This window comes from Haemaphysalis longicornis, unplaced genomic scaffold (genome assembly GCF_048455015.1).
Source record: "Haemaphysalis longicornis isolate Haplotype H1 unplaced genomic scaffold, Haemaphysalis longicornis Haplotype H1 scaffold_14, whole genome shotgun sequence".
NCBI classification, from domain to species: domain Eukaryota; kingdom Metazoa; phylum Arthropoda; class Arachnida; order Ixodida; family Ixodidae; genus Haemaphysalis; species Haemaphysalis longicornis.
Window position 1 is genome coordinate 51589337 of NW_027526245.1, and position 16169 is coordinate 51605505.

At 47.3% G+C, this 16169-nt stretch overlaps 3 non-coding genes across 3 annotated transcripts; all 3 read left to right on the plus strand.

The window, feature by feature from the left end:
* The first annotated feature begins 1146 nt into the window (after nucleotides 1–1146).
* Trnak-uuu (transfer RNA lysine (anticodon UUU)) lies at nucleotides 1147–1218 on the plus strand. The gene has a single exon. It is a non-coding gene; the product is annotated as a tRNA-Lys (tRNA).
* Nucleotides 1219–6417: 5199 nt separating this feature from the next.
* Trnak-uuu (transfer RNA lysine (anticodon UUU)) lies at nucleotides 6418–6489 on the plus strand. Its single transcript has one exon. It is a non-coding gene; the product is annotated as a tRNA-Lys (tRNA).
* A 6192-nt stretch (nucleotides 6490–12681) lies between these two features.
* On the plus strand, nucleotides 12682–12753 carry Trnar-ucu (transfer RNA arginine (anticodon UCU)). Its single transcript has one exon. It is a non-coding gene; the product is annotated as a tRNA-Arg (tRNA).
* The last annotated feature ends 3416 nt before the right edge of the window (nucleotides 12754–16169 follow it).

The window sequence follows — 16169 nt, forward strand, 5'->3', positions numbered from 1 at the left end:
AGGTAGCATAAGAGGGTTTCCCGCCAGTTAACCACTCATGAAAGGCTGTAGACGTTCGCGTCACACCCCGGGGGTTGAAAAAGAAGGTCCATTTCTCCCCGTGTAGTCTGAGTGGCGCTGGCTACCACCCTCAAGCGTCAGATACAGTTGTAGTAAATATAAATACCCCAGAAAGTGAAGCAGAACACAGTCGCCCAGATAGCCGAATTGGTAAGGCATTCGAGATCTAATCGAAAGGCGTGGGTTCGGTCCCCACTCTGGGCGCATTTTTTTCTTTCTTTCTTTCTTTCTCACATAATAATAAAAAAATAATGTAACGTCAATAACGGTAAAAAAAAAGTTTAAGCACTCCCCTATGCTTTCTTTGGCGTTGTAGACTGCTGGCATTTCTTTCTGTATTTCCTAACTAGCCCCTCATTTCCAAACCCTATTATCGTGCGAAAGCTGAGCGAGGGCCTCGGTTCTGGCAGCCTTGATGCCAAGGTAGCATAAGAGGGTTTCCCACCAGTTAACCACTCATGAAAGGCTGTAGACGTTCGCGTCACGCCCCGGGGGTTGAGAAAGAAGGTCCCTTTCTCCCCGTGTAGTCTGCGTGGCGCTGGCTACCACCCTCAAGCGTCAGATACAGTTTTAGTAAATATAAATACCCCAGAAAGTGAAGCAGAACACAGTCGCCCAGATAGCCGAATTGGTAAGTCATTCGAGATCTAATCGAAAGGCGTGGGTTCGGACCCAACTCTGGGCGCGTGTTTTCCTTTCTTTCTTTCTCACGTAATTAATAAAAAAATAATGTAACGTCAATACGGGAAAAAAAGTCTAACCACTCCCCATGCTTTCTTTGGCGTTGTAGAATGCCGGCATTTCTTTCTGTATTTCCTAACGAGCCCCTCATTTCCAAACCCTATTATCGTGCGAAAGCTTAGCGAGGGCCTCGGTTCTGGAAGCCTTGATGCGAAGGTAGCATAAGAGGGTTTCCCGCCAGTTAACCACTCATAAGAGGCTGTAGACGTTCGCGTCACGCCCCGGGGGTTGAAAAAGAAGGTCCCTTTCTCCGCGTGTAGTATTAGTGGTGCTGGCTACCACCCTCAAGCGTCAGATACAGTTGTAGTAAATATTAATACCCCAGAAAGTGAAGCAGAAAAAGTCGCCCAGATAGCCGAATTGGTAAGGCATTCGAGATTTAATCGAAAGGCGTGGGTTCGGTCCCCAGTCTGGGCGCGTGTTTTTCTTTCTTTCTTTCTTTCTCACGTAATTATTAAAAAAATAATGTAACGTCAATAACGGTAAAAAAAAGTCTAACCATTCCCCGATGCTTTCTTTGGCGTTGTAGACTGCTGGCATTTCTTACTGTATTTCCTAACGAGCCCCTCATTTCCAAACCCTATTATCGTGTGAAAGCTTAGCGAGGGCCTCGGTTCTGGCAGCCTTGATGCCAAGGTAGCATAAGAGGGTTTCCCGCCAGTTAACCGCTCATGAAAGGCTGTAGACGTTCGCGTCACGTACCCGGGGGTAGAAAAAGAAGGTCCCCTTCTTCCCGTGTAGGCTGCGTGGTGCTGGCTACCACCCTAAAGCGTCAGATACAGTTGTTGTAAATATAAATACCCCAGAAAGTGAAGCAGAACACAGTCGCCCAGATAGCCGAATTGGTAAGGCATTCGAGATCTAATCGAAAGGCGTGGGATCGGGCCCCACTCTAGGCGCGTGTTTTTCTTTCTTTCTTTCTTTCTCACGTAATTAATAAAAAAATGATGTAACGTCAATAACGGTAAAAAAAGTCTAACCACTCCCCTATGCTTTCTTTGGCGTTGTAGACTGCCGGCATTTCTTTCTGTATTTCCTAACGAGCTCCTCAGTTCCAAACCCTATAATCGTGCGAAAGCTTAGCGAGGGCCTCGGTTCTGGCAGCCTTGATGCCAAGGTAGCATAAGAGGGTTTCCCGCCAGTTAACCGCTCATGAAAGGCTGTAGACGTTCGCGTCACGCCCCGGGGGTTGAAAAAGAAGGTCCCCTTCTCCCCGTGTAGTCTGAGTGGTGCTGGCTACTACCCTCAAGCGTCAGATACAGTTTTAGTAAATATAAATACCCCAGAAAGTGAAGCAGAACACAGTCGCCCAGATAGCCTAATTGATAAGGCATTCGAGATCTAATTGAAAGGCATGGGTTCGGTCCCCACTCTGGGCGCGTGTTTTTCTTTCTTTCTTTCTTTCTTTCTCACGTAATAATTATAAAATAATGTAACATCAATAACAGTAAAAAAAGTCTAACCACTCCCCTATGCTTTCTTTGGCGTTGTAGACTGCCGGCATTTCTTTCTGTATTTCCTAACGCGCCCCTCATTTCCAAACCCTATTATCGTGCGAAAGCTTAGCGAGGACCTCGGTTCTGGCAGCCTTGGTGCCAAGGTAGCATAAGAGGGTTTCCCGCCAGTTAACCGCTTATGAAAGGCTGTAGACGTTCGCGTCACGCCCCGGGGGTTGAAAAAGAAGGTCCCCTTCTCCCCGTGTAGTCTGAGTGGTGCTGGCTACCTCCCTCAAGCGTCAGATACAGTTGTAGTAAATATAAATACCCCAGAAAGTGAAGCAGAACACAGTCGCCCAGATAGCCGAATTGGTAAGGCATTCGAGATCTAATCGAAAGGCATGGGATCGGGCCCCACTCTAGGCGCGTGTTTTTCTTTCTTTCTTTCTTTCTCACGTAATTATTAAAAAAATGATGTAACGTCAATAACGGTAAAAAAGTCTAACCACTCCCCTATGCTTTCTTTGGCGTTGTAGACTGCCGGCATTTCTTTCTGTATTTCCTAACGAGCCCCTCAGTTCCAAACCCTATTATCGTGCGAAAGCTTAGCGAGGGCCTCGGTTCTGGCAGCCTTGATTCCAAGGTAGCATAAGAGGGTTTTCCGGCAGTTAACCACTCATGAAAGGCTGTAGACGTTCGCTTCACGCCCCGGGGGTTGAAAAAGAAGGTCCCCTTCTCCCCGTGTAGTCTGAGTGGCGCTGGCTAGCACCCTCAAGCGTCAGATACAGTCGTAGTAAATATAAATACCCCAGAAAGTGAAGCAGAACACAGTTGCCCAGATAGCCGAATTGGTAAGGCATTCGAGATCTAATCGAAAGGCGTAGGTTCGGTCCCCACTCTGAGCGCGTTTTCTTCTTTCTTTCTTTCTTTCTCACGTAATAATTAAAAGATAATGTAACGTCAATAACGGTAAAAAAAAGTCTAACCACTCCCCTATGCTTTCTTTGGTGGTGTAGACTGCCGGCATTTCTTTCTGTATTTCCTAACGAGCCCCTCATTTTCAGCCCCTATTATCGTGCGAAAACTTCGCGAGGGCCTCGGTTCTGGCAGCCTTGATTCCAAGGTAGCATAAGACGGTTTCCCGGCAGTTAACCACTCATGAAAGGCTGTAGACGTTCGCGTCACGCCCCGGGGGTTGAAAAAGAAGGTCCCCTTCTCCCCGTGTAGTCTGGCGCTGGCTACCACCCTCAAGCGTCACATACAGTTGTAGTAAATATAAATACCCCAGAAAGTGAAGCAGAACACAGTCGCCCAGATAGCCGAATTGGTAAGGCAATCGAGATCTAATCGAAAGGCGTGGGTTCGGTCCCCACTCTGGGCGCGTGATTTTCTTTCTTTCTTTCTCACGTAATTAATAAAAAAATAATGTAACGTCAATAACGGTAAAAAAAAAGTCTAACCACTCCCCTTTGCTTTCTTTGGCGTTGTAGACTGCTGGCATTTCTTTCTGTATATTCTAACGAGCCCCTCATTTCCAAACCCTATTATCGTTCGAAAGCTTAGCGAGGGCCTCGGTTCTGGCAGCCTTGATGCCAAGGTAGCATAAGAGGGTTTCCCGCCAGTTAACCGCCCATGAAAGGCTGTAGACGTTCGCGTCACGCCCGGCGGGTTGAAAAAGAAGGTCCCCTTCTCCCCGTGTAGTCTGAGTGGCGCTGGCTGCCACCCTCAAGTGTTAGATACAGTTGTAGTAAATATAAATACCCTAGAAAGTGAAGCAGAACACAGTCGCCCAGATACCCGAATTGGTAAGGCATTCGAGATCTAATCGAAAGGCGTGGGTTCGGTCCCCACTCTGGGAGCGTGTTTTCCTTTCTTTCTTTCTTTCTCACGTAATTAATAAAAAAATAATGTAACGTCAATAACGGTAAAAAAAAGTCTAACCACTCCCCTATGCTTTGTTTGGCGTTGTAGACTGCCGGCATTTCTTTCTGTATTTCCTAACGAGCCCGTCATTTCCAAACCCTATTATCGTGCGAAAGCTTAGCGAGGGCCTCGGTTCTGGCAGCCTTGATGCCAAGGTAGCATAAGAGGGTTTCCCGCCAGTTAACCGCTCATGAAAGGCTGTAGACGTTCGCGTCACGCCCCAGGGGTAAAAAAGAAGGTCCCCTTATCCCCGTGTAGTCTGAGTGGCGCTGGCTACCACCCTCCAGCGTCATATACAGTTGTAATAAATATAAATACCGCAGAAAGTGAAGCAGAACAGAGTCGCCCAGATAGCCGAATTGGTAAGGCATTCGAGATCAAATCGAAAGGCGTAGGTTCGGTCCCCACTCTGGGCGCGTGTTTTTATTTCTTGCTTTGTTTCTCACGTAAATAATAAAAAATAATGTAACGTCAATAACGATAAAAAAAAAGTCTAACCACTCCCCTATGCTTTGTTTGGCGTTGTAGACTGCCGGCATTTCTTTCTGTATTTCCTAACGAGCCCCTCATTTCCAAACCCTATTATCGTGCGAAAGCTTAGCGAGGGCCTCGGTTCTGGCAGCCTTGGTGCCAAGGTAGCATAAGAGGGTTTCCCGCCAGTTAACCGCTTATGAAAGGCTGTAGACGTTCGCGTCACGCCCCGGGGGTTGAAAAAGAAGGTCCCCTTCTCCCCGTGTAGTCTGAGTGGTGCTGGCTACCTCCCTCAAGCGTCAGATACAGTTGTAGTAAATATAAATACCCCAGAAAGTGAAGCAGAACACAGTCGCCCAGATAGCCGAATTGGTAAGGCATTCGAGATCTAATCGAAAGGCATAGGATCGGGCCCCACTCTAGGCGCGTGTTTTTCTTTCTTTCTTTCTTTCTCACGTAATTATTAAAAAAATGATGTAACGTCAATAACGGTAAAAAAGTCTAACCACTCCCCTATGCTTTCTTTGGCGTTGTAGACTGCCGGCATTTCTTTCTGTATTTCCTAACGAGCCCCTCAGTTCCAAACCCTATTATCGTGCGAAAGCTTAGCGAGGGCCTCGGTTCTGGCAGCCTTGATTCCAAGGTAGCATAAGAGGGTTTTCCGGCAGTTAACCACTCATGAAAGGCTGTAGACGTTCGCTTCACGCCCCGGGGGTTGAAAAAGAAGGTCCCCTTTTCCCCGTGTAGTCTGAGTGGCGCTGGCTAGCACCCTCAAGCGTCAGATACAGTCGTAGTAAATATAAATACCCCAGAAAGTGAAGCAGAACACAGTTGCCCAGATAGCCGAATTGGTAAGGCATTCGAGATCTAATCGAAAGGCGTAGGTTCGGTCCCCACTCTGAGCGCGTTTTCTTCTTTCTTTCTTTCTTTCTCACGTAATAATTAAAAGATAATGTAACGTCAATAACGGTAAAAAAAAGTCTAACCACTCCCCTATGCTTTCTTTGGTGGTGTAGACTGCCGGCATTTCTTTCTGTATTTCCTAACGAGCCCCTCATTTCCAGCCCCTATTATCGTGCGAAAACTTCGCGAGGGCCTCGGTTCTGGCAGCCTTGATTCCAAGGTAGCATAAGACGGTTTCCCGGCAGTTAACCACTCATGAAAGGCTGTAGACGTTCGCGTCACGCCCCGGGGGTTGAAAAAGAAGGTCCCCTTCTCCCCGTGTAGTCTGGCGCTGGCTACCACCCTCAAGCGTCACATACAGTTGTAGTAAATATAAATACCCCAGAAAGTGAAGCAGAACACAGTCGCCCAGATAGCCGAATTGGTAAGGCAATCGAGATCTAATCGAAAGGCGTGGGTTCGGTCCCCACTCTGGGCGCGTGATTTTCTTTCTTTCTTTCTCACGTAATTAATAAAAAAATAATGTAACGTCAATAACGGTAAAAAAAAAGTCTAACCACTCCCCTTTGCTTTCTTTGGCGTTGTAGACTGCTGGCATTTCTTTCTGTATATTCTAACGAGCCCCTCATTTCCAAACCCTATTATCGTGCGAAAGCTTAGCGAGGGCCTCGGTTCTGGCAGCCTTGATGCCAAGGTAGCATAAGAGGGTTTCCCGCCAGTTAACCGCTCATGAAAGGCTGTAGACGTTCGCGTCATGCCCCGGGGGTTTAAAAAGAAGGTCCCCTTCTCCCCGTGTAGTATTAGTGGCGCTGGCTACCACCCTCAAGCGTCAGATACAGTTGTAGTAAATATTAATACCCCAGAAAGTGAAGCAGAAAAAGTCGCCCAGATAGCCGAATTGGTAAGGCATTCGAGATTTAATCGAAAGGCGTGGGTTCGGTCCCCAGTCTGGGCACGTGTTTTTCTTTCTTTCTTTCTTTCTCACGTAATTAATAAAAAAATAATGTAACGTCAATAACGGTAAAAAAAGTCTAACCATTCCCCTATGCATTCTTTGGCGTTGTAGACTGCTGGCATTTCTTACTGTATTTCCTAACGAGCCCCTCATTTCCAAACCCTATTATCGTGCGAAAGCTTAGCGAGGGCCTCGGTTCTGGCAGCCTTGATGCCAAGGTAGCATAAGAGGGTTTCCCGCCAGTTAACCGCTCATGAAAGGCTGTAGACGTTCGCGTCACGCCCCGGGGGTAGAAAAAGAAGGTCCCCTTCTTCTCGTGCAGTCTGAGTGGTGCTGGCTACCACCCTCAAGCGTCAGATACAGTTTTAGTAAATATAAATACCCCAGAAAGTGAAGCAGAACACAGTCGCCCAGATAGCCGAATTGATAAGGCATTCGAGATCTAATTGAAAGGCATGGGTTCGGTCCCCACTCTGGGCGCGTGTTTTTCTTTCTTTCTTTCTTTCTTTCTTTCTTTCTTTCTTTCTTTCTTTCTTTCTTTCTCACGTAATAATTATAAAATAATGTAACATCAATAACAGTAAAAAAAAGTCTAACCACTCCCCTATGCTTTCTTTGGCGTTGTAGACTGCCGGCATTTCTTTCTGTATTTCCTAACGCGCCCCTCATTTCCAAACCCTATTATCGTGCGAAAGCTTAGCGAGGGCCTCGGTTCTGGCAGCCTTGGTGCCAAGGTAGCATAAGAGGGTTTCCCGCCAGTTAACCGCTTATGAAAGGCTGTAGACGTTCGCGTCACGCCCCGGGGGTTGAAAAAGAAGGTCCCCTTTTCCCCGTGTAGTCTGAGTGGTGCTGTTTACCACCCTCAAGCGTCAGATACAGTTGTAGTAAATATAAATACCCCAGAAAGTGAAGCAGAACACAGTCGCCCAGATAGCCGAATTGGTAAGGCATTCGAGATCTAATCGAAAGGCATGGGATCGGGCCCCACTCTAGGTACGTGTTTTTCTTTCTTTCTTTCTTTCTCACGTAATTATTAAAAAAATGATGTAACGTCAATAACGGTAAAAAAGTCTAACCACTCCCCTATGCTTTCTTTGGCGTTGTAGACTGCCGGCATTTCTTTCTGTATTTCCTAACGAGCCCCTCAGTTCCAAACCCTATTATCGTGCGAAAGCTTAGCGAGGGCCTCGGTTCTGGCAGCCTTGATTCCAAGGTAGCATAAGAGGGTTTTCCGGCAGTTAACCACTCATGAAAGGCTGTAGACGTTCGCTTCACGCCCCGGGGGTTGAAAAAGAAGGTCCCCTTCTCCCCGTGTAGTCTGAGTGGCGCTGGCTAGCACCCTCAAGCGTCAGATACAGTCGTAGTAAATATAAATACCCCAGAAAGTGAAGCAGAACACAGTTGCCCAGATAGCCGAATTGGTAAGGCATTCGAGATCTAATCGAAAGGCGTAGGTTCGGTCCCCACTCTGAGCGCGTTTTCTTCTTTCTTTCTTTCTTTCTCACGTAATAATAAAAAGATAATGTAACGTCAATAACGGTAAAAAAAAGTCTAACCACTCCCCTATGCTTTCTTTGACGGTGTAGACTGCCGGCATTTCTTTCTGTATTTCCTAACGAGCCCCTCATTTCCAGCCCCTATTATCGTGCGAAAACTTCGCGAGGGCCTCGGTTCTGGCAGCCTTGATTCCAAGGTAGCATAAGAGGGTTTCCCGGCAGTTAACCACTCATGAAAGGCTGTAGACGTTCGCGTCACGCCCCGGGGGTTGAAAAAGAAGGTCCCCTTCTCCCCGTGTAGTCTGGCGCTGGCTACCACCCTCAATCGTCACATACAGTTGTAGTAAATATAAATACCCCAGAAAGTGAAGCAGAACACAGTCGCCCAGATAGCCGAATTGGTAAGGCAATCGAGATCTAATCGAAAGGCGTGGGTTCGGTCCCCACTCTGGGCGCGTGATTTTCTTTCTTTCTTTCTCACGTAATTAATAAAAAAATAATGTAACGTCAATAACGGTAAAAAAAAACGTCTAACCACTCCCCTTTGCTTTCTTTGGCGTTGTAGACTGCTGGCATTTCTTTCTGTATTTCCTAACGAGCCCCTCATTTCCAAACCCTATTATCGTTCGAAAGCTTAGCGAGGGCCTCGGTTCTGGCAGCCTTGATGCCAAGGTAGCATAAGAGGGTTTCCCGCCAGTTAACCGCCCATGAAAGGCTGTAGACGTTCGCGTCACGCCCCGCGGGTTGAAAAAGAAGGTCCCCTTCTCCCCGTGTAGTCTGAGTGGCGCTGGCTGCCACCCTCAAGTGTTAGATACAGTTGTAGTAAATATAAATACCCTAGAAAGTGAAGCAGAACACAGTCGCCCAGATAGCCGAATTGGTAAGGCATTCGAGATCTAATCGAAAGGCGTGGGTTCGGTCCCCACTCTGGGCGCGTGTTTTCCTTTCTTTCTTCTTTCTCACGTAATTAATAAAAAAATAATGTAACGTCAATAACGGTAAAAAAAAGTCTAACCACTCCCCTATGCTTTGTTTGGCGTTGTAGACTGCCGGCATTTCTTTCTGTATTTCCTAACGAGCCCGTCATTTCCAAACCCTATTATCGTGCGAAAGCTTAGCGAGGGCCTCGGTTCTGGCAGCCTTGATGCCAAGGTAGCATAAGAGGGTTTCCCGCCAGTTAACCGCTCATGAAAGGCTGTAGACGTTCGCGTCACGCCCCAGGGGTTGAAAAAGAAGGTCCCTTTCTCCGCGTGTAGTATTAGTGGCGCTGGCTACCACCCTCAAGCGTCAGATACAGTTGTAGTATATATTAATACCCCAGAAAGTGAAGCAGAAAAAGTCGCCCAGATAGCCGAATTGGTAAGGCATTCGAGATTTAATCGAAATGCGCGGGTTCGGTCCACAGTCTGGGCGCGTGTTTTTCTTTCTTTCTATCTTTCTCACGTAATTAATAAAAAAATAATGTAACGTCAATAACGGTAAAAAAAAGTCTAACCATTCCCCTATGCTTTCTTTGGCATTGTAGACTGCTGGCATTTCTTACTGTGTTTCCTAACGAGCCCCTCATTTCCAAACCCTATTATCGTGCGAAAGCTTAGCGAGGGCCTCGGTTCTGGCAGCCTTGATGCCAAGGTAGCATAAGAGGGTTTCCCGCCAGTTAACCGCTCATGAAAGGCTGTAGACGTTCGCGTCACGCCCCGGGGGTAGAAAAAGAAGGTCCCCTTCTTCCCGTGTAGTCTGAGTGGTGCTGGCTACCACCCTCAAGCGTCAGATACAGTTGTTGTAAATATAAATACCCCAGAAAGTGAAGCAGAACACAGTCGCCCAGATAGCCGAATTGGTAAGGCATTCGAGATCTAATCGAAAGGCGTGGGATCGGGCCCCACTCTAGGCGCGTGTTTTTCTTTCTTTCTTTCTTTCTCACGTAATTAATAAAAAAATGATGTAACGTCAATAACGGTAAAAAAAGTCTAACCACTCCCCTATGCTTTCTTTGGCGTTGTAGACTGCCGGCATTTCTTTCTGTATTTCCTAACGAGCCCCTCAGTTCCAAACCCTATTATCGTGCGAAAGCTTAGCGAGGGCCTCGGTTCTGGCAGCCTTGATGCCAAGGTAGCATAAGAGGGTTTCCCGCCAGTTAACCGCTCATGAAAGGCTGTAGACGTTCGCGTCACGCCCCGGGGGTTGAAAAAGAAGGTCCCCTTCTCCCCGTGTAGTCTGAGTGGTGCTGGCTACCACCCTCAAACGTCAGATACAGTTTTAGTAAATATAAATACCCCAGAAAGTGAAGCAGAACACAGTAGCCCAGATAGCCGAATTGGTAAGGCATTCGAGATGTAATCGAAAGGCGTGGGATCGGGCCCCACTCTAGGCGCGTGTTTTTCTTTCTTTCTTTCTTTCTCACGTAATTAATAAAAAAATGATGTAACGTCAATAACGGTAAAAAAAGTCTAACCACTCCCCTATGCTTTCTTTGGCGTTGTAGACTGCCGGCATTTCTTTCTGTATTTCCTAACGAGCCCCTCAGTTCCACACCCTATTATCGTGCGAAAGCTTGCGAGGGCCTCGGTTCTGGCAGCCTTGATGCCAAGGAAGCATAAGAGGGTTTCCCGCCAGTTAACGGCTCATGAAATGCTGTAGACGTTCGCGTCACGCCCCGGGGGTTGAAAAAGAAGGTCCCCTTCTCCCCGTGTAGTCTGAGTGGCGCTGGCTACCACCCTCAAGCGTCAGATACAGTTTTAGTAAATATAAATACCCCAGAAAGTGAAGCAGAACACAGTCGCCCAGATAGCCGAATTGATAAGGCATTTGAGATCTAATTGAAAGGCATGGGTTCGGTCCCCACTCTGGGCGCGTGTTTTCCTTTCTTTCTTTCTTTCTCACGTAATTAATAAAAAAATAATGTAACGTCAATAACAGTAAAAAAAAGTCTAACCACTCCCCTATGCTTTCTTTGGCGTTCTAGACTGCCGGCATTTCTTTCTGTATTTCCTAACGCGCCCCTCATTTCCAAACCCTATTATCGTGCGAAAGCTTAGCGAGGGCCTCGGTTCTGGCAGCCTTGGTGCCAAGGTAGCATAAGAGGGTTTCCCGCCAGTTAACCGCTTATGAAAGGCTGTAGACGTTCGCGTCACGCCCCGGGGGTTGAAAAAGAAGGTCCCCTTCTCCCCGTGTAGTCTGAGTGGTGCTGGCTACCACCCTCAAGCGTCAGATACAGTTGTAGTAAATATAAATACCCCAGAAAGTGAAGCAGAACACAGTCGCCCAGATAGCCGAATTGGTAAGGCATTCGAGATCTAATCGAAAGGCATGGGATCGGGCCCCACTCTAGGCGCGTGTTTTTCTTTCTTTCTTTCTTTCTCACGTAATTAATAAAAAAATGATGTAACGTCAATAACGGAAAAAAAAAGTCTAACCACTCCCCTATGCTTTCTTTGGCGTTGTAGACTGCCGGCATTTCTTTCTGTATTTCCTAACGAGCCCCTCAGTTCCACACCCTATTATCGTGCGAAAGCTTGCGAGGGCCTCGGTTCTGGCAGCCTTGATGCCAAGGAAGCATAAGAGGGTTTCCCGCCAGTTAACGGCTCATGAAAGGCTGTAGACGTTCGCGTGACGCCCCGGGGGTTGAAAAAGAAGGTCCCCTTCTCCCCGTGTAGTCTGGCGCTGGCTACCACCCTCAAGCGTCACATACAGTTGTAGTAAATATAAATACCCCAGAAAGTGAAGCAGAACAGAGTCGCCCAGATAGCCGAATTGGTAAGGCAATCGAGATCTAATCAAAAGGCGTGGGTTCGGTCCCCACTCTGGGCACGTGATTTTCTTTCTTTCTTTCTCACGTAATTAATAAAAAAATAATGTAACGTCAATAACGGTAAAAAAAAGTCTAACCACTCCCCTTTGCTTTCTTTGGCGTTGTAGACTGCTGGCATTTCTTTCTGTATTTCCTAACGAGCCCCTCATTTCCAAACCCTATTATCGTTCGAAAGCTTAGCGAGGGCCTCGGTTCTGGCAGCCTTGATGCCAAGGTAGCATAAGAGGGTTTCCCGCCAGTTAACCGCCCATGAAAGGCTGTAGACGTTCGCGTCACGCCCCGCGGGTTGAAAAAGAAGGTCCCCTCCTCCCCGTGTAGTCTGAGTGGCGCTGGCTGCCACCCTCAAGTGTTAGATACAGTTGTAATAAATATAAATACCATAGAAAGTGAAGCAGAACACAGTCGCCCAGATAGCCGAATTGGTAAGGCATTCGAGATCTAATCGAAAGGCGTGGGTTCGGTCCCCACTCTGGGCGCGTGTTTTCCTTTCTTTCTTTCTTTCTCACGTAATTAATAAAAAAATAATGTAACGTCAATAACAGTAAAAAAAAGTCTAACCACTCCCCTATGCTTTGTTTGGCGTTGTAGACTGCCGGCATTTCTTTCTGTATTTCCTAACGAGCCCGTCATTTCCAAACCCTATTATCGTGCGAAAGCTGAGCGAGGGCCTCGGTTCTGGCAGCATTGATGCCAAGGTAGCATAAGAGGGTTTCCCGCCAGTTAACCGCTCGTGAAAGGCTGTAGACGTTCGCGTCATGCCCCGGGGGTTGAAAAAGAAGGTCCCTTTCTCCCCGTGTAGTCTGAGTGGCGCTGGCTACCACCCTCAAGCGTCAGATACAGTTGAAGTAAATATAAATAGCCCAGAAAGTGAAGCAGAACACAGTCGCCCAGATAGCCGAATTGGTAAGGCATTCGATATCTAATCGAAAGACGTGGGTTCGGTCCCCACTCTGGGCGCGTGTTTTTCTTTCTTTCTTTCTTTCTGACGTAATTAATAAAAAATAATGTAACGTCAATAACGGTAAAAAAAGTCTAACCACTCCCCTATGCTTTCTTTGGCGTTGTAGACTGCCGGCATTTCTTTCTGTATTTCCTAACGAGCCCCTCATTTTCAAACCCTATTATCGTGCGAAAGCTTAGCGAGGGCTTTGGTTCTGGCAGCCTTGATGCCAAGGTAGCATAAGAGGTTTCCCGCCAGTTAACCGCTCATGAACAGTTGTAGACGTTCGCGTCACGCCCCGGGGGTTCAAAAAGAAGGTCCCCTTCTCCCCGTGTAGTCTGAGTGGCGCTGGCTACCACCCTCAAGCGTCAGATACAGTTGTAGTAAATATAAATACCCCAGAAAGTGAAGCAGAACACAGTCGCCCAGATAGCCGAATTGGTAAGGCAATCGATATCTAATCGAAAGGCGTGGGTTCGGTCCCCACTCTGGGCGCGTGTTTTTCTTTCTTTCTTTCTTTCTCACGTAATTAATAAAAAAATAATGTAACGTCAATGACGGTAAAAAAAAGTCTAACCATTCCCCTATGCTTTCTTTGGCATTGTAGACTGCTGGCATTTCTTACTGTGTTTCCTAACGAGCCCCTCATTTCCAAACCCTATTATCGTGCGAAAGCTTAGCGAGGGCCTCGGTTCTGGCAGCCTTGATGCCAAGGTAGCATAAGAGGGTTTCCCGCCAGTTAACCGCTCATGAAAGGCTGTAGACGTTCGCGTCACGCCCCGGGGGTAGAAAAAGAAGGTCCCCTTCTTCCCGTGTAGTCTGAGTGGTGCTGGCTACCACCCTCAAGCGTCAGATACAGTTGTTGTAAATATAAATACCCCAGAAAGTGAAGCAGAACACAGTCGCCCAGATAGCCGAATTGGTAAGGCATTCGAGATCTAATCGAAAGGCGTGGGATCGGGCCCCACTCTAGGCGCGTGTTTTTCTTTCTTTCTTTCTTTCTCACGTAATTAATAAAAAAATGATGTAACGTCAATAACGGTAAAAAAAGTCTAACCACTCCCCTATGCTTTCTTTGGCGTTGTAGACTGCCGGCATTTCTTTCTGTATTTCCTAACGAGCCCCTCAGTTCCAAACCCTATTATCGTGCGAAAGCTTAGCGAGGGCCTCGGTTCTGGCAGCCTTGATGCCAAGGTAGCATAAGAGGGTTTCCCGCCAGTTAACCGCTCATGAAAGGCTGTAGACGTTCGCGTCACGCCCCGGGGGTTGAAAAAGAAGGTCCCCTTCTCCCCGTGTAGTCTGAGTGGTGCTGGCTACCACCCTCAAACGTCAGATACAGTTTTAGTAAATATAAATACCCCAGAAAGTGAAGCAGAACACAGTCGCCCAGATAGCCGAATTGGTAAGGCATTCGAGATGTAATCGAAAGGCGTGGGATCGGGCCCCACTCTAGGCGCGTGTTTTTCTTTCTTTCTTTCTTTCTCACGTAATTAATAAAAAAATGATGTAACGTCAATAACGGTAAAAAAAGTCTAACCACTCCCCTATGCTTTCTTTGGCGTTGTAGACTGCCGGCATTTCTTTCTGTATTTCCTAACGAGCCCCTCAGTTCCACACCCTATTATCGTGCGAAAGCTTGCGAGGGCCTCGGTTCTGGCAGCCTTGATGCCAAGGAAGCATAAGAGGGTTTCCCGCCAGTTAACGGCTCATGAAATGCTGTAGACGTTCGCGTCACGCCCCGGGGGTTGAAAAAGAAGGTCCCCTTCTCCCCGTGTAGTCTGAGTGGCGCTGGCTACCACCCTCAAGCGTCAGATACAGTTTTAGTAAATATAAATACCCCAGAAAGTGAAGCAGAACACAGTCGCCCAGATAGCCGAATTGATAAGGCATTTGAGATCTAATTGAAAGGCATGGGTTCGGTCCCCACTCTGGGCGCGTGTTTTTCTTTCTTTCTTTCTTTCTCACGTAATAATTATAAAATAATGTAACATCAATAACAGTAAAAAAAAGTCTAACCACTCCCCTATGCTTTCTTTGGCGTTCTAGACTGCCGGCATTTCTTTCTGTATTTCCTAACGCGCCCCTCATTTCCAAACCCTATTATCGTGCGAAAGCTTAGCGAGGGCCTCGGTTCCGGCAGCCTTGGTGCCAAGGTAGCATAAGAGGGTTTCCCGCCAGTTAACCGCTTATGAAAGGCTGTAGACGTTCGCGTCACGCCCCGGGGGTTGAAAAAGAAGGTCCCCTTCTCCCCGTGTAGTCTGAGTGGTGCTGGCTACCACCCTCAAGCGTCAGATACAGTTGTAGTAAATATAAATACCCCAGAAAGGGAAGGAGAACACAGTCGCCCAGATAGCCGAATTGGTAAGGCATTCGAGATCTAATCGAAAGGCATGGGATCGGGCCCCACTCTAGGCGCGTGTTTTTCTTTCTTTCTTTCTTTCTCACGTAATTAATAAAAAAATGATGTAACGTCAATAACGGAAAAAAAAAGTCTAACCACTCCCCTATGCTTTCTTTGGCGTTGTAGACTGCCGGCATTTCTTTCTGTATTTCCTAACGAGCCCCTCAGTTCCACACCCTATTATCGTGCGAAAGCTTGCGAGGGCCTCGGTTCTGGCAGCCTTGATGCCAAGGAAGCATAAGAGGGTTTCCCGCCAGTTAACGGCTCATGAAAGGCTGTAGACGTTCGCGTGACGCCCCGGGGGTTGAAAAAGAAGGTCCCCTTCTCCCCGTGTAGTCTGGCGCTGGCTACCACCCTCAAGCGTCACATACAGTTGTAGTAAATATAAATACCCCAGAAAGTGAAGCAGAACAGAGTCGCCCAGATAGCCGAATTGGTAAGGCAATCGAGATCTAATCAAAAGGCGTGGGTTCGGTCCCCACTCTGGGCACGTGATTTTCTTTCTTTCTTTCTCACGTAATTAATAAAAAAATAATGTAACGTCAATAACGGTAAAAAAAAGTCTAACCACTCCCCTTTGCTTTCTTTGGCGTTGTAGACTGCTGGCATTTCTTTCTGTATTTCCTAACGAGCCCCTCATTTCCAAACCCTATTATCGTTCGAAAGCTTAGCGAGGGCCTCGGTTCTGGCAGCCTTGATGCCAAGGTAGCATAAGAGGGTTTCCCGCCAGTTAACCGCCCATGAAAGGCTGTAGACGTTCGCGTCACGCCCCGCGGGTTGAAAAAGAAGGTCCCCTCCTCCCCGTGTAGTCTGAGTGGCGCTGGCTGCCACCCTCAAGTGTTAGATACAGTTGTAATAAATATAAATACCATAGAAAGTGAAGCAGAACACAGTCGCCCAGATAGCCGAATTGGTAAGGCATTCGAGATCTAATCGAAAGGCGTGGGTTCGGTCCCCACTCTGGGCGCGTGTTTTCCTTTCTTTCTTTCTTTCTCACGTAATTAATAAAAAAATAATGTAACGTCAATAACA